The 19,351-nt window shown below is 44.0% G+C and overlaps 1 long non-coding RNA gene across 1 annotated transcript in view; it reads left to right on the top strand.

Annotated features, from left to right (window-relative positions):
* LOC133562247 (uncharacterized) overlaps nucleotides 1-9,265 on the top strand; it is a 31,473-nt gene extending 22,208 nt beyond the window's left edge. The window contains exons 3-4 of the long non-coding RNA XR_009808865.1: nucleotides 6,221-6,387; nucleotides 6,466-9,265. This is a non-coding gene — a long non-coding RNA (uncharacterized LOC133562247). The remainder of the gene's footprint in view (nucleotides 1-6,220; nucleotides 6,388-6,465) is intronic.
* The last annotated feature ends 10,086 nt before the right edge of the window (nucleotides 9,266-19,351 follow it).

Below are 19,351 nucleotides of genomic sequence, written 5' to 3'. Positions count from 1 at the left end.
GAATTGTATTTATTTATTTTTTCATCTTTTTTGTAAGGGGAGCCGGAATTTGGCAGACCCATCAGCAATCCTGTTCTGTCTCCCTGTAATGTTTATCTGCTCTTGAATGGGTTTGTGTTCAAAATCCTAATTTCCCCTCAGGGGTTGATATAGTATTTCTGATTCTGATTCTGATTCTGATCAACAAGACCAATTTATGGATCGATCCACCCTCTTAGCCACCTGCACGCACATCTGATGCTCATTCCCCCCTGACTACTTAAGCTCTCCAGTTCCATCACTCAGCGCCAGTAGATTTCCTGATGGTTCACAGTCTAGTCGTGTACATCTCCTCTGCTTTGGCTCAGTCATGGTGTTGCGTTAACTGTTGCTTCCCCACACTCCTGTTATTCACACCTCGTTTGCAGTCTTAATTGTTTATTTCGTACTACTTTTTGAGTGCTCTTTTTTGTTATTTACTTTTTGCTCTTATTTTTACTGCTTACTTTCTGCTGTAACGTGCTTCCATCTAGACTTCATAAACTCAACTAAACATTTCTTTATTTGCCTTGTTTTAAGCTTGCTTAGCTGTTAGCATGCCTGTCCCTGGCGTGTACCATGTTTAGCCGTGTCCTCCAGTGATAACGTCACATGGTAATGATACATAATGACACAAACTCACATAGCTGTTGTAGTTTTGACCCCAAGATGCAGGATACAGGAGGACGACGTACAGGGAAGAGTCTTTTAATTCTCACAAGTAGCACAATGAGTTGCAGCAAAACCGATCACGAAAGCATAAGCAGCATACAGAAAAACAGAGTAACGTTTAACAATCCTCGAGCCCTGACTGGCATAAATTGCAGCCTGATTGGCAACCACGACCAGGTTTGGCCATGCTGCCAATCAGCAGCAGGTGAGGGTGCAAAAGCGCTGGGGGAGGTAGACAGAAAGTGTAAAAAAGACAAAAGCACTGACCAGGAATTAAACACATAAACTAAGGAAACGACAAATCATGTGACTTCTGACATGACAGGTCGTCACAACTTCCATCCATCCATCCATTTTCGACCGCTTATCCCTAATACATCAAAAACATGTAATTTAGTTGTTGAAATGGATGTGATTACAATTAGCTTTGAGCAGTGGTTTTCAGGCTTGCTTATTTTTTTTAACCAATTACCACCTTGAAAAAAATCATGGCTCTCCAAAAATCACCATAATAACCATTATTACAATGCAGTAGCGTAGTAACTGTTACGGTACAGAGGAGGAAGGAGACTGCACAGAGGCAGGGACGTCCTTTAGCTCTCGGCGTATTTATTATAACAAGGGAATGAGGTGTGTAACTAATCCAAATACGTGTGGTGAGACTATGTGAAGTGATTATATGAGGAGTGTTACTAGGAGTGCAAGGCAAGCTCGGATGTCCAGGGACAGGAGCGAGGCATCAAGGTTCGTGTCCAGGCAAGAGGTCGAGATCCAGGAAGGCAGCCAGGAAACCAGAGGGAATTCGGGGAGACGAGACATACAGCCTGAAACCAGGGAACGGAAGAACGCTGCTGGATGGTGAAACAGGACAAAAGTCGATGAGCACGGAAGGGGAGGAACACAGAGAGAGTTAATGCACATAGAACTAGAGACGTGTAGGCTTACTGTACTGTAGCTACGTTCTGGCCCCGGCACGCAGGTTGCGCTGTTAAAGAAGCGTGGAGCCTCATCAGTCCAGGTGTGTAGATTGCAGATTTGGAACCGCTGCACTGGAGCACAGCCACGGCAGGAGAGGAGCGCGTCGAGGAGAGGAGTGCGACTGGAAAAGCGCTGAGGAGCGTAACGCGCAGGAGAGTGTGCCGAGGACTGCGCCGGGGCCGTGACCGCAGGCCCACGTATTCATTAAAAACAAGGAAACAGTTTTGTAACAACCAGGTTGCATGGTAATTCGTCCATGGTTCTCCCAAGATGCAGACGGACTTCGGACCCAGCGTGCAGGTAGGAAATTATTTATTCAGGCAATAAATCAGGCGCGGAACAAACAAATGCGTGCTCATAGCACGGAAGGCAAAAGCTAAGGGGGCTAGCGTGGGAGCTAGCAGACAAAATGAGCTTCGCATGGAAGCTAGCATAAACAAAAGAGCCGAGCATGGAAGCTAGTATACAAAAACAGGAATCAAACCATCGTTAACTGTTGCATGTAGCAAATCAGGAGGCCAGATTGAGTGTGGAAAGAAACGGGAATAAATAGCACTCTGATTAGTGCCTGGCAGCAGGTGAGTATCTTAGACACTAATAAGAGACAGCTGCAACCAATCAGCACCTATGGTAACCATCCATCCATCCATCTTCTTCCGCTTATCCGAGGTCGGGTCGCGGGGGCAACAGCCTAAGCAGGGAAACCCAGACTTCCCTTTCCCCAGCCACTTCATCTAGCTCTTCCCGGGAGATCCCGAGGCGTTCCCAGGCCAGCCGGGAGACAGTCTTCCCAACGTGTCCTGGGTCTTCCCCGTGGCCTCCTACCGATTGGACGTGCCCTAAACACCTCCCTAGGGAGGCGTTCGGGTGGCATCCTGACCAGATGCCCGAACCACCTCATCTGGCTCCTCTCGATGTGGAGGAGCAGCGGCTTTACTTTGAGTTCCTCCCAGATGGCAGAGCTTCTCACCCTATCTCTAAGGGAGAGCCCCGCCACCCAGCGGAGGAAACTCATTTCGGCCGCTTGTACCCGTGATCTTATCCTTTCGGTCATGACCCAAAGCTCATGACCATAGGTGAGAGTGGGAACGTAGATCGACCGGTAAATTGAGAGCTTTGCCTTCCGGCTCAGCTCCTTCTTCACCACAACGGATCGGTACAACGTCCACATTACTGAAGACGCCGCACCGATCCGCCTGTCGATCTCACGATCCCCTCTTCCCTCACTCGTGAACAAGACTCCTAGGTACTTGAACTCCTCCACTTGGGGCAGGGTCTCCTCCCCAACCCGGAGATGGCACTCCACCCTTTTCCGGGCGAGAACCATGGACTCGGACTTGGAGGTGCTGATTCTCATTCCGGTCGCTTCACACTCGGCTGCAAACCGATCCAGTGAGAGCTGAAGATCCTGGTCAGATGAAGCCATCAGGACCACATCATCTGCAAAAAGCAGAGACCTAATCCTGCGGTCACCAAACCGGAACCCCTCAACGCCTTGACTGCGCCTAGAAATTCTGTCCATAAAAGTTATGAACTGGAAATGTGTTCGACTTACTGCCGGCAATGCAGACCAAGCTCTGGCACTGATCGTACAGGGAGCGGACCGCCACAATAACACAGTCTGATACCCCATACTCTCTGAGCACCCCCCACAGGACTTCCCGAGGGACACGGTCGAATGCCTTCTCCAAGTCCACAAAGCACATGTAGACTGGTTGGGCAAACTCCCATGCACCCTCAAGAACCCTGCCGAGAGTATAGAGCTGGTCCACAGTTCCACGAGGTTCGACTTTTCGGCGTAGCCTAATCTCCAGTACACCTGAATAAACCTTACCGGGAAGGCTGAGGAGTGTGATCCCACAATAGTTGGAACACACCCTCCAGTCCCCCTTCTTAAAGAGAGGAACCACCACCCCGGTCTGCCAATCCAGAGGTACCGCCCCCGATGTCCACGCGATCCTGCAGAGTCTTGTCAACCAAGACAGCCCCACAGCATCCAGAGCCTTAAGGAACTCCGGGCGGGTCTCGTCCACCCCCGGGGCCTTGCCACCGAGGAGCTTTTTAACTACCTCAGCGACCTCAGCCCCAGAAATAGGAGAGTCCACCACAGATTCCCCAGGCACTGCTTCCTCATAGGAAGACTTGTTGGTGGGATTGAGGAGGTCTTCGAAGTATTCCTTCCACCTATCCACAACATCCGCAGTTGAGGTCAGCAGAACACCATCCGCACCATACACGGTGTTGATAGTGCACTGCTTCCCCTTCCTGAGGCGGCGGACGGTGGTCCAGAATCGCTTCGAAGCCGTCCGGAAGTCGTTTTCCATGGCTTCCCCGAACTCCTCCCATGTCCGAGTTTTTGCCTCAGCGACCGCTGAAGCCGCACACCGCTTGGCCTGTCGGTACCTGTCCACTGCCTCCGGAGTCCTATGAGCCAAAAGGACCCGATAGGACTCCTTCTTCAGCTTGACGGCATCCCTCACCGCTGGTGTCCACCAGGGGGTTTTAGGATTGCCGCCCCGACAGGCACAAACTACCTTGCGGCCACAGCTCCGATCAGCCGCCTCGACAATAGAGGTGCGTAACATGGTCCACTCGGACTCAATGTCCAGCACCTCCCTCGTGACATGTTCAAAGTTCTTCCGGAGGTGGGAATTGAAACTTTCTCTGACAGGAGACTCTGCCAGACGTTCCCAGCAGACCCTCACAATGCGTTTGGGCCTGCCAGGTCGGTCCGGCATCCTCCCCCACCATCGTAGCCAACTCACCACCAGGTGGTGATCGGTAGAAAGCCCCGCCCCTCTCTTCACCCGAGTGTCCAAGACATAAGGCCGCAAATCCGATGACACAACTACAAAGTCGATCATGGAACTGCGGCCTAGGGTGTCCTGGTGCCAGTGCACATATGGACACCCTTATGTTTGAACATGGTGTTTGTAATGGACAAATTGTGACGAGCACAAAAGTCCAATAACAAAACACCACTCGGGTTTAGATCAGGGCGGCCATTCTTCCCAATCATGCCTCTCCAGGTTTCACTGTCGTTGCCAACATGAGCGTTGAAGTCTCCCAGTAGGACAAGGGAATCACCCGGGGGAGCACTTTCCAGTACTCCCTCGAGTGTACCCAAAAAGGGTGGGTACTCTGAACTGCTGTTTGGTGCGTAAGCACAAACAAGAGTCAGGACCCGTCCCCCCACCCGAAGGCGGAGGGAGGCTACCCTTTCGTCCACTGGATTGAACTCCAACGTGCAGGCTTTAAGCCGGGGGGCAACCAGAATTGCCACCCCTGCCCGTCGCCTCTCACTGCTGGCAACGCCAGAGTGGAAGAGGGTCCAATCCCTCTCGAGAGAAGTGGTTCCAGAGCCGTTGCTGTGCGTCGAAGTGAGTCCGACTATATCCAGCCGGAACTTTTCCACTTCGCGCACTAGCTCAGGCTCTTTCCCCCCCAGTGAGGTGACGTTCCACGTCCTAAGAGCTAGCTTCTGTAGCCGAGGATCGGACCGCCGAGTGCCCTGCCTTCAGCTGCCGCCCAGCTCACATTGCACCCGACCTCTATGGCCCCTGCTATGGGTGGTGAGCCCATTGGAGGGGTGACCCACGTTGCCTCTTCTGGCTGTGCCCGGCCGGGCCCCATGGAAACAGGCCCGGCGCCATCTTGCCCCACCTCCGGGCCTGGCTCCAGAGGGGGGCCCCGGTGACCCGCGTCCGGGCGAGGGAAATCTGGGTCCATGTTTTGTCTTCTTCATAGAGGTCTTCGAGCTGCTCTTTGTCTGATCCCTCACCTAGAACCTGTTTGCCTTCGGAGACCCTACCAGGGGGCATAAAGCCCCCGGACAACATAGCTCCTAGGATCATTGGGACACACAGACTCCTCTACCACGATAAGGTGGTAGCTCAGAGAGGAGCTATGGTAATAAAGGAGACACAAAACAGGGTTGCTGAAACAGAACTAAGGGAGTCCAAAAACCCAACAGAACATGACCCGGGCAGCGGATCATAACAAGATTTATTTAACATGTATATTGAATAGTTCTGGCCACTTCAACATTACACACAGTTTGAACAGTTACACTGTATTTAAACACAGGAAAATAAAACTATGTACTTAAATAATAAAAATTAATTGCATATACAATATTTAATTAAGTGATTCTTAGTCGTACCACAAGATGGAGCCCGCGTACCACAGTTTGAGAATTGGCTTAGAGGAGCGGCTCCACAATTTGTAAGAAGATGCACATTTAGCTGCTAGCCGCTTGTCAGCCGGAGGACTACAAATGAATGGTGTCAGCCGGAGATCGGTGTTTGTGAAGGTATTAAAAAGTACTGCATGAAGGATCTTTTTACTGAATGTTTTTTTGTTTCTTGTTTTATGTTTGGAAAATGAAAAGCTTTGACAACAGTTTGCAATAACTCAACAAGACAGAAGCATTTTGTGTCATTATTAATTGAAATTATCCCTCTCTTGAAAGTTTGAATGTGGTTTCAGTAATTTCAGTTCTTATTGGTATCACGAGTGCCATGGCGCGCACTCAAACTAGCTTTCCCCAAAGCCGGGACCTCTGCTGGCAGCATACTCAGACACGCTGAGCGCAGCACGCCCACGCAGCGACAAGCCTGCAGACGATCAGCAATCTGCACACGTGGAACTGATGAGGGCGAGCGGATAAGGACCAGTGGACCCTAGGATCCTTGCGGGAAAATTTTCCGATGGTGAAACGTAAGCGACAAGTTTTATGCTCTGTCGGTGTTGCTTCATGGCTTGATTTGCCCCCTGTCTTCTCCCTGGTGCCCGCAGTGTTTTCCTTCCTATCGACTGCCTCCCTCGATCCTCGACCCTTCGCCTGGACACGGACCTTCTCTCTCTGCCCCACGGACCTCACTTGGATCACGGACCCCTTTCGCCTAGCCCCCTTTGGATTTGTCTGTGTCTCATCCAACATCATGGTAACACACATCAATTAATTACACACGTAGTTTAACACCACACACACTCTTGGATTTTTGTCACACACTCCATTCCTTAGTTTAAGTATAGTTAGTTAGAATTGTTTATTATTATTATTATTATTATTATATTGACAATATGTATAGTAAATCATTGAACATTACCTTCACCCCCTGGTGTCTGAGACGTCATCTCCACTATGTAAACATAACAATTAGTTCTGGAAATATTAGTTTTTTCAGACGGATCCGATAGTACTTCGCTGCAACACATCATCGTGTCCTGTGGTGACATCCGACAGCAACATTCTTTTCAACACAGCAAGCTTGTGAATTGAATCCCAAGTGTCAAACTTGACACCCTCTTTTACCACCTTTTACCGTCTTTTACACAGGTGACTTCCCACCTCTGTTGTGCTTCTGATACCCAAAAGTGGAACATGATTCCCAAGTTTAAACTTTACTGTAAGGAGAAAGGCATGGAAAAGTCGAATTTTAAAGCCAATGATGGGCCATTTCCGCCGAGCACCTAAGTTCTAAATGAATATGATGGGATGTTATTAAGGCTAATAACATGTTAAGTATAAGTTCCTTTAAGTAAGAAATGCACAAAAAAAGGTGTGCCACTTAGTGCATTGGTAACATAAAATGTAGATTGTTACTTAAAATGATTTTGTTACAAATAATTTTGTGATTTTTTTTTTATTTTATTTTTTTTTACAAAAAGTTGCAGTAAAATTCAATATAACTATGCAGGAATATAAGTTTAAAAAATAATAATATAACTTGTCATTATTCACTTTGTTTATACATCCTTTGAAACCCCTTTGTCAGCACTTATTATCCAATCCAATTCATCCATCCATCCATTTTCTACCGCTTATTCCCTTTTGGGATCCCGGGGGGTGCTGGCGCCTATCTCAGCTACAATCGGGCCGAAGGCGGTGTACACCCTGGACAAGTCGCCACCTCATTGCAGGGCCAACACAGATAGACAATCCATTTCATCAATAATGTCCGCATTACTATATTGAAAATCCAGTCCATGTTTTCACAGTTACCTTAACAAAGTCGAGCAAGACCAGGTGTTCTCAAATGGGGGACGTGTACCCCTAGGGGTACTTGAAAGTATTCCAAGGGGTACGTGAGATTTTTTAAAAATATTCTAAAAATAGTAAGAATTCAAAAATCCTTTATGAATATATTTTTTGAATAATTTCTTCAACAAAATATGAATGGAAGTTCATAAACTGTGAAAAGAAATACAACAATGCAATATTCAGTGTTGACAGCTAGATTTTTTTGTGGACATGTTCCATAAATATTGATGTTAAAGATTTATTTTTTTGTGAAGAAATGTTTAGAATTAAGTTCATGAATCCAGATGGATCTCTAGTACAATCCCCAAAGAAGGCACTTTCAGTTGATAAAGTTAAAGTTAAAGTACCAATGATTGTTACACACACAAGGTGTGGTGAAATTTGTCCTCTGCCTTTGACCCATCTCCTTGATCACCCCCTGGGAAGTGAGGGGAGCAGTGGGCAGCAGCAATGCCGCGCCCGGGAATCATTTATGGTGATTTAAATGATAAATAAATGGGTTGTACTTGTATAGCGCTTTTCTACCTTCAAGGTACTCAAAGCGCTTTGACACTATTTCCACATCCACCCATTCACACACACATTCACACACTGATGGAGGGAGCTGCCATGCAAGGCACCAACCAGCACCCATCAGGAGTAAGGGTGAAGTGTCTTGCTCAGGACACAACGGGCGTGACGAGGTTGGATTTGAACCAGGGACCCTCGGGTTGCGCACGGCCACTCTCTCCCACTGCGCCACGCCGTCCCTAAACCCATCATTACTTCTATGTGTAGAAATCGTTATTTATAGTTAATCACTCGTTTAATTTTCAACAAGTTTTTTGTTATTTTTATATCTTTTTTTTCCAAATAGTTCAAGAAAGACCACTACAAATGACCAATAATTTGCACTGTTATACAATTCAATAAATCAGAAACTGATGACAAAGTGCTGTATTTTACTTCTTTATCTCTTTTTTCAACCAAAAATGCTTTGCTCTGATTAGGGGGTTCTTGAATTAAAAAAATGTTCACGGGGGGAACATCACTGAAAAAAGGTTGAGAACCACTGAGCTAGGCCACCGCAGCGTTAGGGGAGAGGGAAGTCTGGGCTTCCCTGCTTAGGCTGCTGTCCCCGTGACCCGACCTCGGATAAGCGGAAGAAGATGGATGGACGAATGCACTGTGGGTATTTATTTTTTTTAATTAAAAGCATGTTTATGTTATTTTAAAAAACATTTCATTAAAGCAAACAAATTGTCCAGTCATGGTAATGAAAAACTTGAAAATTGTCCGTCTAGAGTGCACTAACTAATGATGAAAAATTATATTTATCTGTGATTAATTGTGATTAATTTTGAGTCAACTATGAACTGCGATTAATCGCCAATAAATGTTTTAATCGTTTGACAGCCCTAATTGCAATATAAAGGGTTAGCACCCGAGAAGATGATATCATAGTAATCGCTGGCAGAGATTGTAATCATTCTGGACCTATGCGTGCGTGTGTGTGTGTGTGTGTGTGTGTGTGTTGTGTGTTGTGTGTTTTCTCAACGCATGCATGCACTTGGTGGGGGGAATGGTTTGTAATACATCTTTGTAATTAGTCTCCTAATCATAAGGCAATAAACGGCCGTGCTCATGGGAGACAGACTCATCTGTTGGATACACAATTACCATAAGAAGATGTGTTGCTGTGACAAATCAACTGGAGCTCCATTTTGAACAGCACACAGGCACGTGCAAGCTTTTTTCTTTTTTTCTTTTTTCTTTTTTTTTTTTTTATCTCCACATGTGGGTTGGATGTGTGACCATGTCCGAATAAAAAATGCTTTTGGAGGCTTTGGTTGTGGACAATGGCCATGAATAAAACATTTGGGGAAATAGCAGCTTTGCCTGTTCAGATAGACTTGAAATTCCACACCTGTTGCTTCTTCCTCCTGCACCACATTCTGTGCTCATCTTCAAATAGGCGATGCCCAGAGTTCGCCTTCAAGTTCGATACGATTGCATCACATGGCCGCCGAGCCCGTCCAAATTGGCTTTACCTCTAATAGCTCCAACAGTGCCAGCAGACTGCCTGAAGCCTGCAGGGCCAGACCTCTGCTAACACAGCCTGCTAATTCCATCATTCTCTTTAACACACACACAGGATCCACAGGTACTCACACACACTTGGCCTTCCATTTCCATATCGATGCCAGGAGCATGTTTGATATTGGATGCCCACAAGGATGATGGCATGCTGTAATTCACCTGGGGAAGCTTTGTGATGAAACATGCATTTGTTTACTGAGCAGACACGTTTACAAAACAACGCAAAGAGCAAAGGTAGTGTTTAAATTGTTCATGCACACACACCGGCGCGCACAAAATGCCATTTGCCGGTTTTAACCTTTTTCTTCAGAACATACACACCTTTTTTTAAATTTAGTGCACCAGGTCGCACAGTTTGTATAGCAAGCAAGCAAAAAACAAAAATACATCATGTTTAAATCAATATTCCTGCACTTTCTGGTGCAACCTTTGAAATCACGAGCGAGGGAAAATTCACAATAGGGAGAAAGAGGTGAAAATAATAGGTAAGGGGAGGCTGCAAGGTTGAGGCATGAAATGAAATTAGTGCGAAAGGTGGGAGACACCTGTGGGTTCTTCTATAAATAATTCACAGAGTAGACCCAGAAAAAAAACAAGTGTGCACTCATGTTTATTTAACAATAATCCATGACAGCTTTGTTGGTTATTTAGTTATTTATTTCATGTGTCTGTATTACCGATTGAGCATAGGAAGTAAATAACAAATGTGTTAGAAATGACTTCCAAAAGAGTAGAATTAAATCAGCTCTACTTCTTTCTACTCCTTCTTGGACATGTCATGAAAAAATGTGTGATGTGCAAATTTGAAATAGATTAAAACCATACCCAAAGTTGCTTCTCAGCATGAAATTGTTTTATTTTATTTCAAATTGAATAGCTTAATTAAAAAATTTGGGGAAAAAATATCAATGTGGAAATGTAAGCTGGCCCACAACAGAGAGGTATGTCATTTTCTCTAGGATTTCACGGTTTTATTTTATGTGATTGTTTCCGTACAGGGCAGCACAGTGGAAGAGGGGTTAGTGCGTCTGCCTCACAATACGAAGGTCCTGAGAAGTCCTGGGTTCAATCCCAGAATCTGGATCTTTCTGTGTGGAGTTTGCATGTCCTCCTCGTGAATGCGTGGGTTCCCTCCGGGTACTCCGGCTTCCTCCCACTTCCAAAGACATGCACCTGGGGATAGGTTGATTGGCAACACTAAATTGGCCCTAGTGTGTGAATGTGAGTGTGAATGTTGTCTGTCTATCTGTGTTGGCCCTGCGATGAGGTGGTGACTTGTCCAGAGTGTACGCGGCCTTCAACCCGATTGTAGCTGAGATAGGAACCAGCGACCCCCGCGACCTCAAAAGGGAATAAGCGGTAGTAAATGGATGGATGGATGTTTTCTTCGAAAAAAAATGCCTGATTTTGAGGCAGCTTTTTAAAAAAGTTGCGGTAAAAGTTGCAACAGCTTAAGGCATTTTTTTGTTTGTTTGTTAGTTGTAGTTCTTTTAGAACCCCGTTTCCACATGAGTTGGGAAATTGTGTTAGATGTAATTATAAACGAAATACAATGATTTGCAAATCATTTTCAACCCATATTCAATTGAATGCACTACAAAGACAAGATATTTGATGTTGAAACTTAATAAACTTTGGGGTTTTTTTGCAAATAATAATTAACGTAGAATTTCTTGGCTGCAACACGTGCCAAAGTAGTTGGGAAAGGGCATGTTCACCACTGTGTTACATCACCTTTTTTTTTTACAACACTCAATAAATGTTTGGGAACTGAGGAAACTAATTTTTGAAGATTTGAAAGTGGAATTCTTTCTCATTCTTGTTTTATGTAGAGCTTCAGTCGTTCAACAGTCCGGGGTCTCAGCTGTCGTATTTTACGCTCATAAATGCGCCACACATTTTCGATGGGAGACATGTCTGGACTGCAGGCGGGCCAGGAGAGTACCCGCACTCTTTTACTATGAAGCCACGCTGTTGTAACATGTGGCTGGGCATTGTCTTGCTGAAATAAGCAGGGGCGTCCATGATAACGTTGCTTGGATGACAACATATGTTGCTCCAAAACCTTTACGGACCTTTCAGCATTAATGGTGCCTTCACAAATGTCTAAATTACCCATGCCTTGGGCACTAATGCACCCCAATACCATCACAGATGCTGGCTTTTGAATTGTACGCCTATAACAATCCGGATGGTTATTTTCTTCTTTGTTCCGGAGGACACCATGTCCACAGTTTCCAAATAACATTTGAAATGTGGACTCGTCAGACCACAGATCACTAATCCACTTTGCATCAGTCCATCTTAGATGAGCTCGGGCCCAGCGAAGCCGGCGGTTTTTCTGGGTGTTGTTGTAAATGGGTTTGGCTTTGCATAGTAGAGCTTTAACTTGCACTTACAGATGTAGCGACCAACTGTAGTTACTGACAGTGGTTTTATGAAGTGTTCCTGAGCCCATATGGTGATATCCTTTACACACTGATGTCGGTTTTTGATGCAGTACCACCTGAGGGATCAAAGGTCCGTAATATCATCGCTTATGTGCAGTGATTTCGCCAGATTCTCTGAACCCTTTGATGATTTTACTTTCCCTAAATTCCTTGCAATAGCTCGTTGAGAAATGCTGTTCTAAAACTGTTCGACAATTTGCTTACAAAGTGGTGACCCTCGCCCCATCCTTGTTTGTGAATTACTTAGCATTTCGTGGAAGCTGCTTTTATACCCAATCATGGCACCCACCTGTTCCCAATTAGCCTGCACACCTCTGGGATGTTCCAAATAAGTGTTTGATGAGCATTCCTCAACTAAGTATTTATTGCCACTTTTCCCAACTTCTTTGTCACGTGTTGATGGCATCAAATTCTAAAGTTAATAATTATTTGCAAAAAAAAAAAAAGTTTATCAGTTTGAACATCAAATATGTTGTCTTTGTAGCATATTCAACTGAATATGGGTTGAAAATGATTTGCAAATCATTGTATTCCATTTTTATTTACATCTAACACAATTTCCCAACTCATATGGAAACGGGGTTTGTAAATCAATAAAATAGAATTTGCTCGATATAATAGTTTGGGATTGTATATACGTCATAATAAGCACAAAAAAGACTGGATTTTAATAAATCCAATTGAAAAAAAATTGTTTATTGGCATAGTTTTATTACCTTACATAATAAAGAAATCCAACTTATAAGTGAACACATTCACATGTTTGTAATCTGTCAAAGTAAATAAGGAGGGGGTAGTAGACAACATTACCCTGGAGGTTTAGCGCTGTAGGCTGGAACCAGAAAAAGGGTCAGAGTTTGCTAGTCTGAGTTACTACAAGGAGCTCCTCCCACTTTGCTTCACGCCATAAGGAATCAGAAAAAAAAGTATGATAAAGTTTTATTTTCATTCGCACAATAACATCAACGTGTGACATGCAGCGACACAAATTCTGCTAAAAAATGTATGCAGGTCTAGTCTGAATCAATCGTAGAGTGTGCAGGTGTACCTAATGTTGTGACCTGGTGAATCTATATCATGTTTATGAAGTTTCCTTTTTAAGCATGTCTACAAAAAAAATGTTAATGATGACTTCAAGATATGTATTTAAACTGTGTATATTTTTATTATAATTATTTCGTGGTTTCATTTGCAATCTGGGAACGCCTCCACCCTCCACATACAAACATTTTGCAGACAGACTCAAAAACTGTGGAGCGAAATCTACGCAACATTTACATCAAAGTATATCCAATATATATTATCTAGACCAGTGATTCTCAAACTCTTTTCACCAAGTACCACCTCAGACAAAATTTTGCTCTTCAAATACCCCCATAGTGATCAATATTAATGTACAGTAGCACAGTATCCCTAAATATTCATTAAAAACAAGGTCAAAGTTTTATATAACAAGTAGCCTGCTCAGTGGCCTTGTGGTTCGAGTGTCTGCCTTGAGATCAGTAGGTCGCAAGTCATACCAAAGACTATAAACATGGCACCTATGTCAGGTTCAAACACTGATGACATCTATTAAACAGACAAGAAGCAAAGAATCATGCAGAGACAGCGTCAAATTTTGCTCAATTGAGGAGCGACATTTATTAGGCTGTACTCTAGTTACAGATCCAAACTACGCTCTAAAGTCCAGCCCACGTGCTTCCTCTATTTATTTAGGAGGTTCCTGGTTACATCACTGAAGCTGCCGCTGAGGGAAGGGGGTAATCTCGACAGCTCCAGTTAGACACAATATATGACTATTAATGAAATGCAAATGTGTTGATACTCAGGATATCGCCCTATCTCTGCTCTGTCTGCGTCACGGTACTCAATGTTTGGCCTTGGCAGTCAGCAGGCCGATTCTGGAAACAAACACTGATACGAGACTGGCTTTGCACGGATAGAAAAATTACAACTTCAGCACAATTGATGATAACTATAGCAACAGCCCTTAAGCATAAGAGTTGTGTGGTAATATATACATAATTGTTCTAACAATTACCTGCCTGCTTGGCACTCAGCATCAAGGGTTGGAATTGGGGGTTAAATCACCAAAATGACTCCTGAGCTGCTGCTCACTAACCCCCTCACCTCACAACAAGGGGGATGGGTCAAATGCAGAGGGTAATTTCACCACACCTAGTGTGTGTGCGACTATCAGTGGTACTTTAACTTTAAACTTAATATGTTGGCCACTGTAACATTACACACAGTTTGAACAGTAACACTGTGTTTGAATATTTGATTAAGGGATTCTTTAGGAATCGCCGATCTTGACCGAGAGGAAGTGTTTTAAAAGTAGAATAAAATGGTCCACTTTAAATCTTCAAGTCACAATGAAAAAAAATATATAAAAAAATAAATACACAAAAAAGGTAAATATGACCAAATAAAAGCGTGAGTCAACATGGCAAGAAAGTGAAGGAGAAGGGAACTGAGGACGGAAGCAGTTTTCTTTGGAGGGGGAGAGAAAATCTAGATTAGCATCCAGCAGCGAGGAGGTGAACTGGAGCAGTGCCTGAAAAAAAAAATCATAGTGGAGGAAGAATGCTGATAAGAGCTGATGTTTTCTCTTGGTATTTGTGGGGGAAATGGTGACTTCTATTAATGACGTTTAGGACTAAAACTCCCTCACACACAATAAAGTACTGTAACTTTATGCTTATTTGCATATGGATTAAAGTATTCCAGTGACAAGTCTTAATGCGATCACACATTCAATCTTTTAATCCAATTTAGGATGAATTTAGTGTTTTAATGTCAAGTTTTACCAGTACAAAAAACTATTATTTTCAGGTAAGAGCAGGACGCAGTTTAAAAAATATATTTTTCTACTCAAGTTGCCTATCCCCGAGCTTTAAATTAGCCAAAGTTTAATTACAAACCCTGTTTCCATATGAGTTGGGAAATTGTGTTGGATGTAAATATAAACGGAATACATAATTTTCAACCCATATTCAGTTGAATATGCTACAAAGACAACATATTTGATGTTCAAACTGATAAACATTTTTTTTTGTGCAAATAATCATTAACTTTAGAATTTTATGCCAGCAACACGTGACAAAGAAGTTGGGAAAGCTGGCAATAAATACTGAAAAGTTGAGGAATGCTCATCAAACACTTATTTGGAACATCCCACAGGTGTGCAGGCTAATTGGTAACAGGTGGGTGACATGATTGGGTATAAAACAACTCCCCAAAAAATGCTCAGTCTTTCACAAGAAAGGATGGGGCGAGGTACACCCCGTTGTCCACAATTGTGTGAGCAAATAGTCAAACAGTTTAAGAACAACGTTTCTCAAAGTGCAATCGCAAGAATTTTAGGGATTTTAACATCTACGGTCCATCATATCATCAAAAGGTTCAGAGAATCTGGAGAAATCACTCCACTTAAGCGGCATGGCCGGAAACCAACAATTAATGACCGTGACCTTCGATCCCTCAGACGGCACTGTATCAAAAACTGACATCAATCTTTATAGGATATTACCACATGGGCTCAGGAACACTTCAGAAAATCACTGTCACTAAATACAGTTTGTCGCTAGATCTGTAAGTGAAAGTTAAAGCTCTACTATGCAAAGCGAAAGCCATTTATCAACAACAGAAAGGGAATAAGCGGCAGGAAGTGGATGGATGGATGGATCCAGAAACGCCGCCAGCTTCTCTGGGCCCGAGATCATCTAAGATGGACTGATGCAAAGTGGAAAAGTGTTCTGTGGTCTGACGAGTCCACATTTCAAATAGTTTTTGGAAATATTTGACATCATGTCATCCGGACCAAAGGGGAAGCGAACCATCCAGACTGTTATCAAAAGCCAGCATCTGTGATGGTATGTGGGTGCATTAGTGCCCAAGGCATGGGTAACTTACACATCTGTGAAGGCACCATTAATGCTGAAAGGTACATACAGGTTTTGGAACAACATATGCTGCCATCTAAGCGCCATCTTTTTCATGGATAGCCCTGCTTATTTCAGCAAGACAAGTGTTACAACAGCATGGCTTCATAAAAAAAGAGTGCGTGTACTTTCCTGGCCCGCCTGCAGTCCAGACCTGTCTCCCATCGAAAATGTGTGGCGCATTATGAAGCATAAAATATGACAGCGGAGACCCCGGACTGTTGAACGACTGAAGCTCTACATTAAACAAGAATGGGAAAGAATTCCACTTTCAAAGCTTCAACAATTAGTTTCCTCTTTTCCCAAACGTTTATTGAGTGTTGTTAAAAGAAAAGGTGATGTAACACAGCGGTGAACATGCCCTTTCCCAACTACTTTGGCACGTGTTGCAGCCATGAAATTCTAAGTTAATTATTATTTTCCCCCCCAAAATAGCCCACTGCTCCCCTCACCTCCCAGGGGGTGAACAGGGGGATGGGTCAAATGCAGAGGAAAAATTTCAGTGTGTGTGTAACAATCATTGGTACTTTAACTTCAACTTAAGTTGTTCTGCCAAAAGTTGGCGAACTTCACAGTCATAGCTACGACCATTAGCCACGTTGTTAGCATTACGTGTCCTACATTGTCAATACTCATCGCTCATGTCAAAGTCACACCAATGTGGGGATGTGTTATTGACGAGGCAGGCTTTGAAGATGAAGTCCATCAAAAAGTTGTTCGGCAAATTGTTGGTTAACTTGATTGTCGCGGCGAGGATACAGTAGAGCAGTGTTTTTCAACCTTTTTTAAGGCAAGGCACATTTTTGTCATTAAAAAAATGCGGAGGCACACCACCAGCAGAAAACGTTAAAAAATGTACATTGTGTTAGCAAGCAAGGCTATCCACGTTGTTGCTATCCTTCTTTGTGTAGACAATGTTGATTGTCGCGTCACGTACGGATGTACTTTGTTGACGCGTAAGTTTTTGCCGTCGTCCAGCATTCTGTCTCTGTTTACTTTGTAGCTAGTTCAGTATGACTTTCGTTTTGCGCAGCCTTTTCCTTTTCCTTTCGTTCATTTTGGGTTTGAGCATTACATACTTTTTTTACCATCACACTGCCTCCCGCTGTGGTCTGCATATCGGGATTGATTGATTGAGACTTTTTGTAGTAGATTGCACAGTACAACACATATTCCGTACAATTGACCACTAAATGGTAACACCTGAAAAAGTTGTTCAATTTGTTAAGTCGGGGTCCACGTTCACAACAAACCTTCCTTGTCTCACCCGACACATTCTGACTTTTACAAAGCAATGCTGTTACCTCCTGACATGGAGTATTACGTGGTTACCCAGCCGAGCTTTACACGGCACGGACACTAAGCAACGGCACATTATTGGCAGATTATAATTATCCATCCGTCCATTTTCTACCGCTTATTCCCTTTTGGGGTACAGGGGGGTGCTGGCGCCTATCTCAGCTACAATCGGGCGGAAGGCGGGGTACACCCTGGACAAGTCCCCACCTCATCACAGGGCCAACACAGATAGACAGACAACATTCACACTCACATTCACACACTAGGGCCAATTTAGTGTTGCCAATCAACCTATCCCCAGGTGCATGTTGTCTGATTATAATTATAGATTTGCAAAAAAATATTTTTGGCATAAATTAGGTGAAGTTGCATAATTTCCCACGGCACACCAGACAATATCTCGCGGCACACTAGTACGGTGGTTGAAAGACACTGCAGTAGAGGTTAGCAATGTTCACCCTTAACCCCGAAACTTAAACCCCGCTTAGCAAATATCTTTATCGATCGCCACAACATCCATCCATCCATTTTCTACCGCTTATTCCCTTTTGGGGTCGCGGGGGGCGCTGGCGCCTATCTCAGCTACAATCGGGCGGAAGGCGGGGTAAACCCTGGACAAGTCGCCACCTCATCACAGGGCCAACACAGATAGACAGACAACATTCACACTCACATTCACACACTAGGGCCAATTTAGTGTTGCCAATCAACCTATCCCCAGGTGCATGTCTTTGGAAGTGGGAGGAAGCCGGAGTACCCGGAGGGAACCCACGCATTCACGGGGAGAACATGCAAACTCCACACAGAAAGATCCCGAGCCTGGATTTGAACCCAGTACTGCAGGACCTTCGTATTGTGAGGCAGACGCACTAACCCCTCTGCCACCGTGAAGCCTCGCCACAACATACTAAACGAAAATATCAAACATTAAACATACTTCATTTAACATTTCATTTATGACCAGAATATGTAAAATATCCATCCATTTCTACCGCTTGTCCCTTTTGGGGTCGCAGGGGGTGCTGGAGCCTATCTCAGCTGCATTCGGACGGAAGGCGGTGTTCACCCTGGACAAGTCGCTACCTCATCGCAGGGCCAACACAGAGAGACGGACAACATTCACACACTAGGGCCAATTTATAGTTTTACCAACCTTGCTATCCTCTAAGATGCATTACATCATCATCATCATTACATCGTTAAGATACAGTCGAGTGAGGTCTCTGTCAGGTACTTGCAAAATATGTGGCTGTTTCTGAGAACTCGCAGCCTTGAATTCTTCCTCTGGTCTGGAACATTCCGTTCGGCCGGTTTATTTGAGCGAATGCAGACTGCACGCCGAAGGTGTCAGTCCGATAAGTGGTCTAAAACCCTGGTCACTTGGGCAGAGCTCTTTAGGAAGCATAAACTCCCACCCGCAGGAAGTAGAAACATTGAGAAATATATTACTTAAAACTCAAGATGTGCCGATCACTCAGCCAACGAAAAAAAAAATGTGTGAAAAAATATGTGATCTGATTAATGGTTTTTTTTATTACCAATCAAAAACGCTGAACCCTCTGGCTTGACACTGTATTTATTTTGAGTCTTGCTTGCAGCTATTTATGTCTTCATACACAGTGTGGAGCCGCTCCTCTAAATTCATAATAATCCCCCTTATTACAGAAATTAAACTGCAGTTCTTTGTATCTTAAGTATCATTAATAAGTATCATTATCACTGGAGGAAGATACTGAACATGTTATATGCAGAGAAAGAAAATAATGAACTAGTGTAACTATTGTGTTGATGATGTTAAACAGTTAATATATGGTATTGGAATCGGTATTGGTGTCAGCTGATCTTACTCAAGGAGGATTATGTAT

This window comes from Nerophis ophidion, linkage group LG11 (assembly GCF_033978795.1).
Source record: "Nerophis ophidion isolate RoL-2023_Sa linkage group LG11, RoL_Noph_v1.0, whole genome shotgun sequence".
In the NCBI taxonomy this organism is placed as follows: Eukaryota; Metazoa; Chordata; class Actinopteri; order Syngnathiformes; family Syngnathidae; genus Nerophis; species Nerophis ophidion.
This window is presented reverse-complemented; position numbering and strand designations above follow the sequence as displayed.